General features: G+C 36.0%; 1 pseudogene; it reads left to right on the forward strand.

The window, feature by feature from the left end:
- The first annotated feature begins 3,870 nt into the window (after nt 1–3,870).
- On the forward strand, nt 3,871–5,141 carry LOC132477624 (mesoderm-specific transcript homolog protein-like; annotated as a pseudogene).
- The last annotated feature ends 10,816 nt before the right edge of the window (nt 5,142–15,957 follow it).

Here is a 15,957-nt window from a genome sequence, read left to right on the forward strand (position 1 = left end):
TCTTTAAGTCTTAAAATATTTTATATATAACGTCCAGGATTTTTAGTTGTATTTAGCAGAAAATATAGGGCAAATGTATGTCTACTTCATTTTTTCAGAAGCGGTAGTTAAGTTTATATTTTAAGACACTTTTTGAAAGACACATTTTTATTTTCCATATCACATTTGTAGGAACACTTATATCAATTTCAACTACAATGAAATAAAGCATCTTTATAACACTTTTCTTCTATTGATACTAAGGAATAATGAAGGGGATATGCTTGATTTATCATTCTGGAGAGAGGTAGGGTTATATATTTAATGTCTATTGTTTTAGTATGTTTGCCTTGAAATAGGAGGAGAGATTAATCAATCTAGAGAATTAACAATTAGACCTTGCCTTAGGCTATACTATTTGAATAATCAACTTGTTCAGTAAAATTATTAACAAGAGTTACTTAGTAAGCCTTTCAAAATTTAAATGTTTGGAGGCAAAATGTAGAAAAATAGATCAATCTGGAGAATTGATTACAATTAATTTTAATGTCACCTTGAAATTTGTTCAAATTTGTGAAAGTAATCAACTGATCTTTGAGAGTTTACTCAAATATACAAAAATGCAACTGAAATACATTATAAAATATGGAAAATGTTTTATTTATTGAACTGTTAATATAATATGGGATGGAAAATACCTTCAAGAGTTTTGAACTTTACAATGATCTTCATTTGGCCATGTGTCCCTTCCTTTTCTCCTCTGTCACCATTACTGTACTGCAGGATATACAAGAGAATAAATATATTAACATCAGTTTTTGAAGGATTACCCAGACATGGAAAGGAAGACACACATATTACTGTTTAAATCAAGCTTTTTTATTTTGAGGTTATTGTATATTCACATGCAGTTGTAAGAGATGATATAGAGAAATCCCATGTACTGTTTACCCAATTTCTCCTAAAGTTGACATCCTTCAAAAACTATAGGACAATATCACAAGTAGAATGTTGGCATTCATACAGTCAAGAAACAGAGCATTTCCATAACCATCCAGATTTCTCATGTTGTCCTTTTATAGCCATATCTGCTTTCTTCTCACTCACTTCTCCTTAACTTCTAATAACCACTAACTTGTTATCCATTTCTATAATTTTGTCATTTCAAGAATATAATTTAAATGGAATTATAATGTATGTAACCTTTTGGGATTTGTTTTTCACTCAGCATAATTCCCCAGAGATTCAGACACATTTTTGTGTTTTTTAATGTTTTTTTCCTGTTTATTGCTGAATAGTATTCCATGATTTGAATGCACCATGATTGTTTAATCATTCTCATATTAAAGAACATCTGGGTTATTTCCATGTTTTGGTTATTATTAGTAAAGTAACAACTTTATTAAATATTAATGTACTTTTTTTTATGTGAACATAGGTTTTCATTTCTCTTGAATAAATTCTTAGGAGAGAAATTTCTGGTGGTTAGCTGTTTACATATCACTACTCACCTATCAGAATGACAAACATAAAACAAATATATATACCGGCAACACCAAATTCTGATGAGGATGTAGAGAAACTGGAACACTCAAACCTTGCTAATGAAAAGGTAAAAACATATAACCACTCTAGAAAACACTTTGGAAGTTCCTTCAAAATCACAAATAGATTTTAGTTCAACTTTTTGGAGCTCATGATAGGCTCCCAGGTATCTGGAGCTGTGGAGTTAAAACAGTTCTTTGGAGTAGCAGTTTCTACAAATTTCCTTATTGTTTAGCTCCACATGTAAAAAAACAATGTTTTTGAGTACACCTTAATAAATACATACTTACATGGAAATTATTTATATACCCTATGGTTCTAGTACAAAATGTACATTGAAAAATATATACAAGATATACATTTTTAAAAATACATAAAAATGAATGTAAATCAAATGTCAAAATTCTGATTTAATTATTTGTGTATTTTTTCTCCACACACCAGTGGCTCACCAAACATAGTCCTTAGTGCTATTCCCAAATGTGGAGATAGCCAACTTATAGTCACATAGCATAGCAGCTCAAATAGAAAATCTATGCATTGGAGTAACTGAAGCATTCCCCTTTGGTCTCTAGTCCAATTGTCTTCTACAAGGATATTAGAGTGTGAGCATTGAAATTCACAATGGTTGGAGGTTTATTCTTTCATGGAGTTTGGAGAAATCACAAACTTGTAAAAGTCTGAGACTTCAGCAGCAGCAGCAGCAACAGTCAAAGAGTTATGTAATTTATGGAGTATCTCCTGCCACTGTGTAGTAATCTAAGCAGGAATACATTTTAGGTACTGTATACCCAAAATAAATATTAAGGCTATATTATAGCTAATTCATTGCCCTAAATTATTTTCTGATATAGCATTTTTAGAGAAAATTAGTTACCTCTATGGAGTCTATTGAAGTCAATGACTATTCTATTTAATACATATTGATCTTTTTCTTAAGATCCAGATTAAGAATTATAGCAAGTGAGCTGGAGTACTGTTTCATGCCAGAAAGAGATGTTGATCCAATATTTTCAAATGGAGAAAGTACTTCTAGCAGAAGAATAGAAGGTAAGGGAGTTTAGAGGCAGTGAACAGGCAGTCATGTAACCATGACAGTTGGCATTGGTCCCAGGTAGCTCTGTGGCAGTCTAGAAGAAGATACTGGGTTAAATGAAGCATATAAAGATAGAAGAATGATTATAAAGTTTATTTATTGTGATAAGCAGGGGCTGTTGACTCAATTATTTTAAGTTAGGGAGGTCAAGTAACCAAAGGTCAACCAAAAAGATGGTGAACTGCTGCCAATTATGTGCAGCCTGTTCCTCAGGATGGACTTTTATTAAAATAAGCCAGTCTGAGTGACTTCCAACTTAAAACAATTTTCATATCAAGGCCACAGCACTTACAAAAGTTTCAGAAGGAACTAATCCTTCACTTTGGGGAAGAGTTCAAAGTGTCTTTGCTCAAAAGACATGGTGATTTTGTATTTCTATAGAACCATAATGAGCAGAAAATGGCTTCAGTGTTTTTTTTATTTCCAAGCATATTAGAGTAATGGGCAATCAGTTTCATAACTGAGTTAAGAGAGCCCAAAGGAATGTGCCTACTATTTCTTTGCAAAATTGGAAAAAAAAAAACAACTCAATAATAGAGCTTCCTGCCCTAGTGAGAAAAAACTGTAGTCAAAATAACCCCTGAGGCCATTCCTGGTGTAGAAAAGAAAGAAACATTGTCTTAGTTTTCATCATGAATATGGGTTCCATATCAAAATCATTAAATGCTTCACATCCTTCTAGCACTGTTAGAGAAATAGACAAACAATTGCTAAAGTACTAATATTCTCCAAAGACTGCTTACAGCTGAAATAAAGCTTACACAAGAACACATAATTAAAAGACATGCACCTTAATGGGATAAATCAAGGGATTTATTACCAGTTTAGATACTGAGCTGTTAACATTAAATTTAGAAAGGAAAAAGACTCTCTTCAAGGTAACTTATTTATGCAATGACTCAGTATTATGACTTTAGATTCCTTTAAATCAAAACAATAAGGGAAAAAAATAGTTAACTACATCACTTATGTGAGGTGATGACCATATTAATTGTCTTGATCTTGTTAATCATTCCACGATGTATATGTATATCAAATCATCAAGTTATACACTTTAAACATACACAATTTTTATGTCAATCATTCCTCAATAAAGTTAGAAAAAAAGAAAAATAAAAAAAACACTTAAAGATAGCAGCAACAGGGGTCCCCCAAACATGGAGTCTTGAAACCCAAGTCTTACAAGAATCAGGATGAGGGGGTGGTGGGTCTAGGTGGAGTCTTGCAGCCCAAGTCTTACCAGAATCAGGATGAGGGAGTGGTGGGTCTAGGTGGAGCTATTGGCTATGCCCCTGCTTGCGACCTATCTGCACATACTTTCCCCCTCCTCCCCACCCCCCCAGCTTTCCTCTGCTCTTCATTCATGGAAGTCATCAGGCAAATTTTTTTACCTAATAGAGACTGAGCATCTTCTACCAAGACTCTGTGGGTGTGGTTTGAAGTCCGGAGATAGTCATGCTTTTATATGGTTTTACAATGTCCACCTATGATTGGTACAATATATGGAAAGGTCTGACCCTCAGGTTTCATCGAGTGATTGTCCTCAATTTCCTAGGTTTTGGCTTCAGTGACAAACCAAGACCACATCACTATTCCATATTTGAGCAGACCAGCATCATGGAGGCATTTTTGCAGCATCTGGGTTTCCAGAACAGTAGGATCAACTTGTTGTCTCATGCCTGTGGGGATATCTTTGCTCAGGAGCTGCTCTATAGGTTCAAGCAGAATAGATCTGGTCAGCTTACAATTAAGAGTCTCTGTCTGGGGCTTCCGTGGTGGCGCAATGGTTGAGAGTCCGCCTGCCGATGCAGGGGACACGGGTTCGTGCCCCGATCCCGGAAGATCCCACATGCCGCGGAGCGGCTGGGCCCGCGAGCCATGGCCGCGGAGCCTGTGTGTCCGGAGCCTGTGCTCTGCAACGGGAGAGGCCACAGCAGTGAGAGGCCCGTGTACAGCAAAAAAAAAAAAAAAAAAAAAGAGTCTCTGTCTGTCAAAGGGAGGTATATTTCTTGAAGCTCACCTTCTTCTCCTTCTCCAAAAGCTTCTCAAAGACGGAAGCAAGGTGTCATCCATCCTCACGCGACTGATGAACTTTGTATTCTCTCGAGGTCTCTCCTCAGATTTTGGGCTGTACACCTGACCCTCTGAGAGTGAGCTGTGGGACATGTGGGCAGGGATATGCCACAATGACAGGAACTTGGTTATCAATAGTCTCTTGCAGTATATTAATCAGAGGAAAAAGTGTAAAAGACGCTGGGTGAGAGCTCTTGTCATTGTTTCTATTCCCATTCGTTTTATCTAAGGGTGATTGGATCTGGTGAATCCCTACCCAGAGTCTTTGGAGCTGTACAGGAAAATGTTGCCACAGCCCACAGTGTCATTCTGGATGACCACATTAGCCACTATCCACAGCTAGAGGATCTTATGGGCTTCTTGGATACATATATGGGCTTCATCAACTCCTTCTGAGCTGGAAAGAGTAGCTTCCCTGTATTACCTCCCCTATTCCCTTATCTGTTGTGTATTCCACTTAGGAAGAAATGTCCCAAAAAGTCCTGGCCACCAAACACATTCTGTCACAAAAGTCCACCTGACTCAAAGGCTAGCAGAAGCTCTATGGGTGACCTAATATTTCACCTCCCATTCTTTTGACATCTGATCAGGTGTATGGACTTGCCTTTGTCTTTGTGTTATTAGGAAATTTTGATGGGCATACTACTCACTGATACAGAAAAACAGACAGACATTCTTTTGCATAAAAGTCTTTGAAACACTTCTATGGACTTTTCTAGAATATTATATTTAGAAACGCTCATTTCTGGCCCAACCCTGATATATAGTAAAAAATAAAGTGGTGCCACCTTAACCTTGCCTAGAATGGCTTTAAGTTCTCTAAGCAATACAACTTTAAATGACAGCAAATCTCCCTTGTCATAACGTTGGATTTAGTTTCATTAGCTTCTTCTAATTGAAGACATTTTGTTAGATTTTGATTTAAATAAAGCAGTATTCTAAGTATACTTTAAGACTATGATTTACCTACATGTATTTTACATACTTTTTTTTTCTTTTATAAGGATACTAAACCAGAAGGCACTTACTCTGGCAAAGTAGTTTAACGTTATTAAACATGTTTTATTTCTGAATAAATTGAACTAAATCCAAAATATTTACATAATTTCCTAAAACCACAGGACATTAAGGGCAGTAGCATCTGTGTTGGAGATTTACCATTATTTGCTGTTAGAACTGGTCTTTCCAGCTAATAACAGTTGGACTTTTCATATCTCAGTGCTTAGAAGCATGTCCCTCCTGAGCTAGAGTTGAGAGGAGGGGAACATTGTATAGTCCAAGTTAGCAGTCTGAATATAGGCTGATTGCTTCACTTCTCTTTGGTTGCCCCAGAGAGTGTTCCTCATGTAACTCAGCAACTCCTGTACTTCACAGATAGGAAAGCTCCAGAAACTTTAAGACCAAAGTCTGAAAGGTATATGATCAAATGGTGCTGAATACTTTTATTTTTTAAGCCACAGTTTTGTTGTTTTATTTAAAACAGGATTATCGTGATTATTTATATTTTTTTAATTAGTAACTTCCAGCATAATGACTGAAACTAGAATAAGTGTTTATTTTTTATTAATAAAAATGAATTTTGACCAAAAAAGATAGCAGCAACAGCAAAAATACAATAAAACATGTATTTGTGAACATGCTGAAAAATGAGACAAATCAAAGCTCAGGAGGGCACATGTAAAAGGACATTTATTGTTCTTGGGAAACAAAAAGGAAATAGTTAATGGAGACACTTTTTTTTATAATAACTATAAACTGACAACATATAAAATTATGATATATCTATGTATAACATAGATATAATATGTATAATGTTATATACAGATATGCGGATAGATAGAGATATAGAAGTAGATCCCACTACGTGCCAAAAAGATGGCAGGTTTTCACAAGTAAAGGAGTAGAATTTCTGTTTTAGGGGATAAGGAAGATCAATTGTGACAGAAAAGGAGGTGCCAGACAGTATTTAGTAGACATATCAGTTAAATTTCTTAGTATAACTCTGACAACATTTATAGTTTTCATGAAAGTAACCAATGTATCTATTAAGAATGATCTGAATGCAACCAAGTGAGAGAACTCAAAGAGCAGTAACAAGTCAATTTCTTTAAACTCACTAGTTTAGCTGAAATGTTTAAGGTATCAAATACTTGGTGACCCAGAACAATGCCTTTTATAAGTATTTAATTACAAATACCCCATAGTGATATTTTGCATATCTCTGTTGCTGCATCATGACATTGACAGTGACTCCTTTAGCATTGGAAATAGGATTATTAGTGCCTTTAAAACCACTCAGACTACAGAACCAATTCTAGGATTCTAGAAAGACCAGAAACAATCCAGAAAGCTCATCCGTAAGATTCTGTTCTTTTAGAACCAGTCCTGCTACCGAAATCTGTATCAGTCACAGTTCTCCAAAGAAACAGAACACACACACATTGTAGTCACTATGCTAACATTAGTAAGATTATATATATATATATATATATATATATATATATATATATGTAAGAAGGTGGAAAATAAATCTGTCAAAACTTCAGGGACCTTCAACTTCAGTGAAATTTCTAGAAGTCCAGTTGTGTCCCTTCTAAGATGAAGGATAAGTTGTGACATCTGTTCCCTAACAACCAAAAAAAAAGGCACAACATTTATTTTGCCTCTGGATTTGGAGGCATCATATTCTTCTTTGGGTTTACTACTCCAGGCCATTTAACAAGGGACCTAAAACGCTGCTTGTTTTGTATGGGGCCCATGACATACAGTCCTGAGGAGATGAACAAGGAGATCATCAATCACAGAGGCAGAGAAGATAAGTCTCAATAAAGGGAGGATGAACACCTAATAGTATGCAGATGAGGGTGATGGACAGACTTTTGAAGCAGTTAGCCTGAAAAGATTAGAAAGAATGGTCTAGATGAGGTAGGTAAAATTCAAGGGGTGATTTCAGGATAAAAAAAATTGACATTTATAAGAAAGGCAGTTGATCAAAAAATATAATAAGATTTTAGAAGTCTCCCCTGAAATCCTAGATTACAAATTCTTGCACTTTCAAGTAAGTTTGTATTTCCTATGGCAGTTTCACCTAAGGAATGAACATAATGTTTTGGTATGTAGAAAGATTTTTTATTTAATAGCAAGATAGTACACCATCTGTATAAGATTATTTTGAATGTGCTACAAAACTTGCCTCTGAATTTCAGAGTGCATTAACTGATAATATATCAAAAGTCATGAGCAATGGCTTAGTAAGCCCAATTTGGAGTATATCAGCTTAATTACCTCTCATGATATAACTTTGGTTGTTACACTTATAATACCTTTATATACCTGGGCTGTGTGATTATACCACCTGTTTCAGAAGATCGAAAAAAGATGTTGCAACCTAGTCTAAATTATATACTCTAAATTGGAAAAAGAACTTAGGAGGGAGAATTTCTCCTGCTCTACCCTAGCCTAGCTCAATCTTATTTAATTTGAGGAGATATAATTTCATGTTTTAATGACATAGAATGCAAAATATTTTTAAAATGCATGTTCTCAGAAGAAACTGTTGTATAAGCTATATTTAAATGTAAGTCCCATACATCTGAACATCCTTTTAAAGACTTTTAAGTCATAAAATACTGACCCAAAGAGTTAGTGTCACATATTTTCTTTTTTTTTTTCCTAAACTCTAGAAGTTCCCTTTAAATTAATAAGTAAATGATTTGGGCAAATAATTACATTAATTTGGAACTAAAAATTTATGAATAACGAATTATTTCCCTTTATCTACACTTTTATTTAAAATTTTTATCTGCACTTTTATTTAAAATTTGTTGGATGAACTTCATTGATGTAGATTTTTGTTTTTGTTTTCCTCATGGAAAGATGATCAAAGTCACTTAATTCCATTTGCCACTATTAAATTATGACGATCAAGATTGTCCTAAGAAAACATTTGTGTAGCAAAAAGTTGTTGCTGATTGTATGTAAGATACAAGGAAACAGATGCAAATAAGTTAAATAGATAAATCCATCTGATAAGAAATAAACAATATTTTCAGAGACTACTGTATCTCACTCTCATGATCAAAGAGAGATTTATCATATGTGCACCTGTGGCAGATTCATGAGAATGGCCAGGTAAGAAAGTAAAATTAATCAGATATAAATGATATGTCTTTGTTTAAAATTGTACTACAGTTACTTAACCCTTTAATGATTATTTGAATCTAATATCAAAATCTAACCCAGGAGCAGGAAATTTTTATAGATCATGCTTCAGTGTTGTAGAACTTATAAGACCCGATTTTTAATGGATATTTCCTAGAGAAGTGTAGCTAGTTATGAAATATACCTCTATAGAAAGACCTATATGTAGTCAATTACTCACCAACCTGTAAAAAGAAATTAAAAAATGATATGAAATTTTAGTAAGATAATTAAATATATGCATTTTATACTATGAATAAAATTAATAATATATACTTATGTGTTTAATATACCACCTCTGTTCTCTCATGTAAATGTATGTAGACATAGTAGCACTTATAAAAACACTCTTTACACACTAAATATATTATTTTTTTCATCTTTATTGGAGTACAATTGCTTTACAATGGTGTGTTAGTTTCTGCTTTATAACAAAGTGAATCAGTTATACATATACATATGTACCCATATCTCTTCCCTCTTGTGTCTCGCTGCCTCCCACCCTCCCTATCCCACCTCTCTAGGTAGTCACAAAGGACCGAGTTGATCTCCGGGTGCTACGTGGCTGCTTCCCACTAGCTATCTATTTTACGTTTGGTAGTGTATATATGTCCATGATACTCTCTCACTTTGTCACAGCTTACTGTTCCCCTTGCCCATATCCTGCAGTCCATTTTCTAGTAGGTCTGTGTCTTTATTCCCATTTTACCCCTATGTTCTTCATGACAATTTTTTTTTATTTCATATATATGTGTTAGCATACAGGATTTGTCTTTCTCTTTTTGACTTACTTAACTCTGTATGACAGACTCTAGGTCCATCCACCTCACTACAAATAACTCAATTTCATTTCTTTTTAAGGCTGAGTAATATTCCATTGTATATATTGCCACATCTTCTTTATCCATTCATCTGATGCTGGACACTTAGGTTGCTTCCATCTCCTAGCTATTGTAAATAAAGCTGCAATGAATATTTTGCTACATGACTCTTTTTGAATTATGGTTTTCTCAGGGTATATGCCAAGTAGTGGGATTGCTGGGTCATATGGTAGTTCTATTTGTAGATTTTTAAGGAACCTCCATACTGTTCTCCATAGTGACAGTACCAATTCACATTCCCACCAGCATCGCAACAGTGTTCCCTTTTCTCCACACCCTATCCAGTATTTATACTTTCTAGATTTTTTGATGATGGCCATTCTAAATGGTGTGAGATGATATCTCATCGTAGTTTTGACTTGCATTTCTCTAATCATTAATGATATTGAGCATTCTTTTGTGTGTTTGTTGGCAGTTTGTATATCTTCTTTGGAGAAATGGCTATTTAGGTCTTCTTCCCATTTTTGGATTGGGTTGTTTGTTTTTTTGTTGTGGAGCTGCATGTGCTGCTTGTAAATTTTGGAGATTAATACTTTGTCAGTTGCTTCATTTGCAAATATTTTCTCCCATTCTGAGGGTTATCTTTTCATCTTGTTTATGGTTTCCTTTGTTGTACAAAAGCTTTTAAGTTTCATTAGGTCCCATTTGTTTATTTTTATTTCCATTTCTCTAGGAGGTGGGTCTAAAAGGATCTTGATGTGATTTCTGTCATAGAGTGTTCTGTCTATCTTTTCCTCTAAGAGGTTGATAGTTTCTGGTCTTACGTTTAGGTCTTTAATCCCTTTTGAACTTATTTATTGTGTATGGTGTTAGGGAGTGTTCTAATCTCAAACTTTTACATGTACCTGTCCAGTTTTCCCAGCACCACTTGTTGAAGAGGCTGTCCTTTCTCCACTGTACATTCCAGCCTCCTTTATCAAAGATAAAGTGACCATATGTGCGTGGGTTTATCTCTGGGCTTTCTATCCTGTTCCATTGATCTATCTTTCTGTTTTTGTGCCAGTACCATACTGTCTTGAATACTGTAGATTTGTAGTATAGTCTGAAGTCAGGGAGCCTGATTCCTCCAGCTCCATTTTTCGTTCTCAAGATTGCTTTGGCTATTCGGGGTCTTTTGTGTTTCCATACAAATTGTGAAATTTTTTGTCCTAGTCCTGTGAAAAATGCCATTGGCAGTTTGATAGGGATTACATTGAATCTGTAGATTGCTATGGGTAGTAGAGCCATTTTCACAATGTTGATTCTTCCAGTCCAAGAACATTGTATATCTCTGCATCTATTTGTATCATCTTTAACTACTTTCATCAGTGTCATAATTTTCTGCATACAGGTCTTTTGTCTCCTTAAGTAAGTTTATTCCTAGATATTTTATTCTTTTTGCTGCAATGGTAAATGGGAGTGTTTTCTTAATTTCACTTTCAGTTTTTTCATCATTAGTGTATAGTAATGCCAGATATTTCTCTGCATTAATTTTGTATCCTGCTACTTTACCAAATTAATTGATTAGCCCTGGTAGTTTTCTGGTAGCATCTTTGGGATTCCTTGTGTATAGTATCATGTCATCTGCAAACAGTAACACCTTTACTTCTTCTTTTCGGATTTGGATTCCATTTATTTCCTTTTGTTTTCTGATTGCTCTATCTAAAACTTCCAAAACTATGTTGAATAAGAGTGATGAGAGTGGGCAACCATGTCTTGTTCCTGATCTTACTGGAAATGGTTTCAGCTTTTCGCCACTGAGGACGATGTTGGCTGTGGGTTTGTCATATATGGCGTTTATTATGTTGAGGAACGTTCCCTCTATGCCTACTTTCTGCAGGGTTTTTATCATAAACCAGTGTTGAATTTTGTTGAAAGCTTCCTCTGCATCTATTGAAATGATTATATTTTTTTCTTCAATTTGTTAATATGGTGTATCACGTTGATTCTTTTGCATATATTGAAGAATCCTTGCATTCCTGGAATAAACCCCACTTGATCATATTTTATGATCCTTTTAAAGTGCTGTTGGATTCTGTTTGCTAGTATTTTGTTTAGGAATTTTGCATCTATGTTCATCAGAGACAGTGGCCTGTAGTTTCTTTCTTCATGACATCTATGTCTGGTTTTGGTATCAGGGTGATGGTGGCCTCTTAGAATGAGTTTGGGAGTGTTCCTCCCTCTGCTATATTTCAGAGTAGTTTGAGAGGATAGGTGTTAGCTTTTCTCTAAATGTTTGATAGAATTCGCCTGTGAAGCCATCTGTTCCTGGGGTTTTGTTTGTTGGAAGATTTTTAATCACAGTTTCATTTTCAGTTCTTGTGTTTGATCTGTTCATATTTTCTACTTCTTCCGGATTCAGTCTTGGAAGTTTGCGCATTTCTAAGAATTTGTCCATTTCTTCCAGGTTGTCCATTTTATTGGCATAGGGTTGCCTGTAGTAATCTCTCATGATCTTTTGTATTTCTGCACTGCCAGTTGTTACTTCTTTTACAGTTCTAATTCTATTGATTTGAATCTTCTTCCTTTTATTCTTGATGAGTCTGGCTAATGGTTTATCAATTTTGTTTATCTTCTCAAAGAACCAGCTTTTAGTTTTATTGATCTTTGTTATCATTTCCTTCATTTCTTTTTCATTTATTTCTGATCTGATCTGTATGATTTCTTTCCTTCTGCTAACTTTGGGTGTTTTTTGTTCTTCTTTCTCTAATTGCTTTAGGTGTAAGTTTAGATTGTTTATTAGAGATGTTTCCTGTTTCTTAAGGTAGGATTGTATAGCTACAAACTTCCCTCTTAGAACTGCTTTTGCTGTATCCCATAAGTTTTGGGTCGTCGTTTCTCCATTGTCATTTGTTTCTAGGTATTTTTTATTTCCTCTTTGATTCCTTCAGTGATCACTTCTTTATTATGTAGAGTATTGTTGAGCCTCCATGTGTTTGCATTTTTTTTACAGATATTTTCCTGTAATTAATATATAGTTTCATAACATTGTGGTCAGAAAAGATACTTTATACAATTTCAATTTTCTTAAATTTACCAAGGCTTGATTTGTGACGCAAGATATGATCTATCCTGGAGAATATTCCATGAGTACTTGAGAAAAATGTGTATTATGTTGTTTTTGGATGGAATGTCCTATAAATATCAATTAAGTCCACCTTGTTTAACGTATCATTTAAAGCTTGAGTTTCCTTATTTATTTTCATTTTGGATGATCTGTCCATTGGTGAAAGTGGGGTGTTAGAGTCCCCTACTATGAAAATGTTACTGTCCATTTCCCCTCTTATGGCTGTTAGTATTTGCCTTATGTATTGAAGTGCTCCTGTATTGGGTGCATAAATATTTACAATTGTTATATCTTGTTCTTGGATCAATTCCTTGATCATTATGTAGTGTCCTTCTTTGTCTCTTGTAATAATCTTTATTTTAAAGTCTATTTTGTGACATATGAGAATTGCTACTCCAGCTTTCTTTTGGTTTCCATTTGCATGGAATATGTTTTTCCATCTCCTCACTTTCAGTCTGTATGTGTCCCTAGGTCTGAAGTTGTTCTCTTGTAGACAGCATATATGTGGGTCTTGTTTTTGTATCCATTCAGCCAGTCTGTGTCTTTTTTTTGGGAGCATTTAATCCATTTACATTTAAGGTAATTATCGATATGTATGCTCCTATTAACATTTTCTTAATTGTTTTGGGTTTGTTATTGTAGGTCTTTTCCCTCTCTTGTGTTTCTTGTCTAGAGAAATTCCTTTAGCATTTGTTGTAAAGCTAGTTTGGTGGTTTTGACACTCTCAGCTTTTGCTTGTCTGTAAAGGTTTTAATTTCTCCATCAAATCTGAATGAGATCCTTGCTGGGTAGAGTAATCTTGGTTGTAGGTTTTTCTCCTTCATCATTTTAAATATGTCCTACCTGTCTCTTCTGGCTTGCAGTGTTTCTGCTGAAAGATCAGCTATTAACCTTAGGGGGATGCCCTTGTGTGTTATTTTTTGTTTTTCCCTTGCTGCTTTTAATATTTTTTCTATGTATTTAATTTTTGACAGTTTGATTAATATTTGTCTTGGTGTGTTTCTCCTTGGATTTATCCTATATGGGACTCTCTGTTCTTCCTGGACTTGGTTAACTATTTCCTTTCCCATATTAGGGAAGTTTTCAACTATAATCTCTTCCAATATTTTCTCAGTCACTTTCTTTTTCTCTTCTTCTTCTGGGACCCCTATAATTCGAATGCTGGTATGTTTAATGGTGCCCCAGAGGTCTCTGAGACTATCCTCATTTCTTTTCATTCTTTTTGCTTTATTCTGCTCTGCAGTAGTTATTTCCACTATTTTATCTTCCAGGTCACTTATCTGTTCTTCTGCCTCAGTTATTCTGCTATTGATCCCTTCTAGAGTATTTTTAATTTTATTTATTGTGTTGTTCATCCTTGCTTGTTTCATCTTTAATTCTTCTAGGCCCTGTTGAATGTTTCTTCCATTTTCTCTAGTCTATTTCCAAGATTTTGGATCATCTTTATTATCACTATTCTGAATCCTTTTTCAGGTAGACTGCCTATTTCCTCTTCATTTGTTAGGTCTGGTGGGCTTTTATATTGCTCCTTCATATGTTGTGTGTTTTTCTGTCTTCTCATTTTGCTTATCTTACTGTGTTTGGGGTCTCCTTTTTGCAGGCTGCAGGTTCGTAGTTCCTATTGTTTTTGGTGTCTGTCACCAGTGGCTAAAGTTGGTTCAGTGCTTTGTGTAGGCTTCCTGCTGGAGGGGACTAGTGCCTGTGTTCTGGTGGATGAGGTTGTATCTCGTCTTTCTAGTGGGCATGTCCTTGTCTGGTGGTTTGTTTTCGGGTGTCTGTGGCTTTATTATTATTTTAGGCAGCATCTCTGCTAATGGGTGATATTGTCTTCCTGTCTTGCTAGTTGTTTGCCATAGGGTGTCCAGCACTGTAGCTTGCTGGTCATTGAGTGAAGCTGGGTGTTGGTGTTGAGATGGAGATCTCTGGGAGATTTTCACCATTTGATATTATGTGGAGCTGGGAGGTCTCTTTTGGACCAGTTTCCTGAAGTTGGCTCTCCCACCTCAGAGGCACAGAACTGACTCCTGGTCGCAGCACCAAGAATCTTTCATCCACAAGCTCAGAATTAAAGGAAGAAAAATTAGAAAGAAAGAGGATAAAATAAAATATGATAAATAAACTTATTAAAATAAAAAAATATTAAGAAAAAATTTTAAGTAAAAAATAGAAAAAATAAAAATCGATGGACAAAACCCTAGGACAAATGGTGAAAGAAAAGCTATACAGACAAAATCTCACACATAAACATATACATACACACTCACAAAAAGAGGAGAAGGGGAATAAATAATAAGTCTTGCTCTCAAAGTCCACCTCCTCAATTTCGGATGATTCGTTATCTATTCAGGTATTCCACTGATGCAGGGTACATCAAGTTGATTGTGGAGATTTAATCCGCTGCTCCTGAGGCTGCTGAGAGAGACTTCCTCTTCTCTTCTTTGTTCATACAGCTCCTGGGGCTCAGCTTTGGATTTGGCCCCGCCTCTGCATGTAGGTCGCTGGAGGGCAACTGTTCTTCTTTCGTACAGGACAGGTTTAAAGGAGCCACTGATTCAAGGGTTGTGGCTCAGGCCGGGGGTGGGAGGGCTGTGGATGGTGTTGAGACTGCGGTGGAAGAGGCCAGAGGGACATTGCACCAGCCTGAGGTGCACCATGAATTCTCCCAGGGAAGTCGTCCGTTGATCACAGGACCCTGGCAGTGGTGGGCTGCACAGGCTCCCAGGAAGGGAAGTGTGGAGAGTGACCTGTGCTTGCACACAGGCTTCTTGGTGGCAACAGCTGCAGCCTTAGCATCTCATACCCATCTCTGGAATCCATGCTTTTAACAGTGGCTTGCACCCATCTCCGGAACTCCTTTAAGTGGAGCTCTTAATCCCCTCTCCTCATACACCCAGAAACAAGGAGGAAAGAAAAAGTCTCTTGCCTCTTCAGCAGGTCCAGACTTTTCCTTGGACTCCCTCCTGGCCAGCCATTGTGCACTAACCCCTTCAGGCTGTGTTCACGCCACCAGTCCTCTCAATGCGCTCCACCCAAAGCCCCAGCCTCAGCTCCCTGCCCCGCCCACCCCAGAGGGTGAGCAGACAAGCCTCTAGGGCTTGTTAGTGCCTGTAGGCACCGATCCTCTGTGTGGGAATCTC

The sequence above is a fragment of the Mesoplodon densirostris genome, chromosome 17, assembly GCF_025265405.1.
Source record: "Mesoplodon densirostris isolate mMesDen1 chromosome 17, mMesDen1 primary haplotype, whole genome shotgun sequence".
NCBI lineage: Eukaryota > Metazoa > Chordata > Mammalia > Artiodactyla > Ziphiidae > Mesoplodon > Mesoplodon densirostris.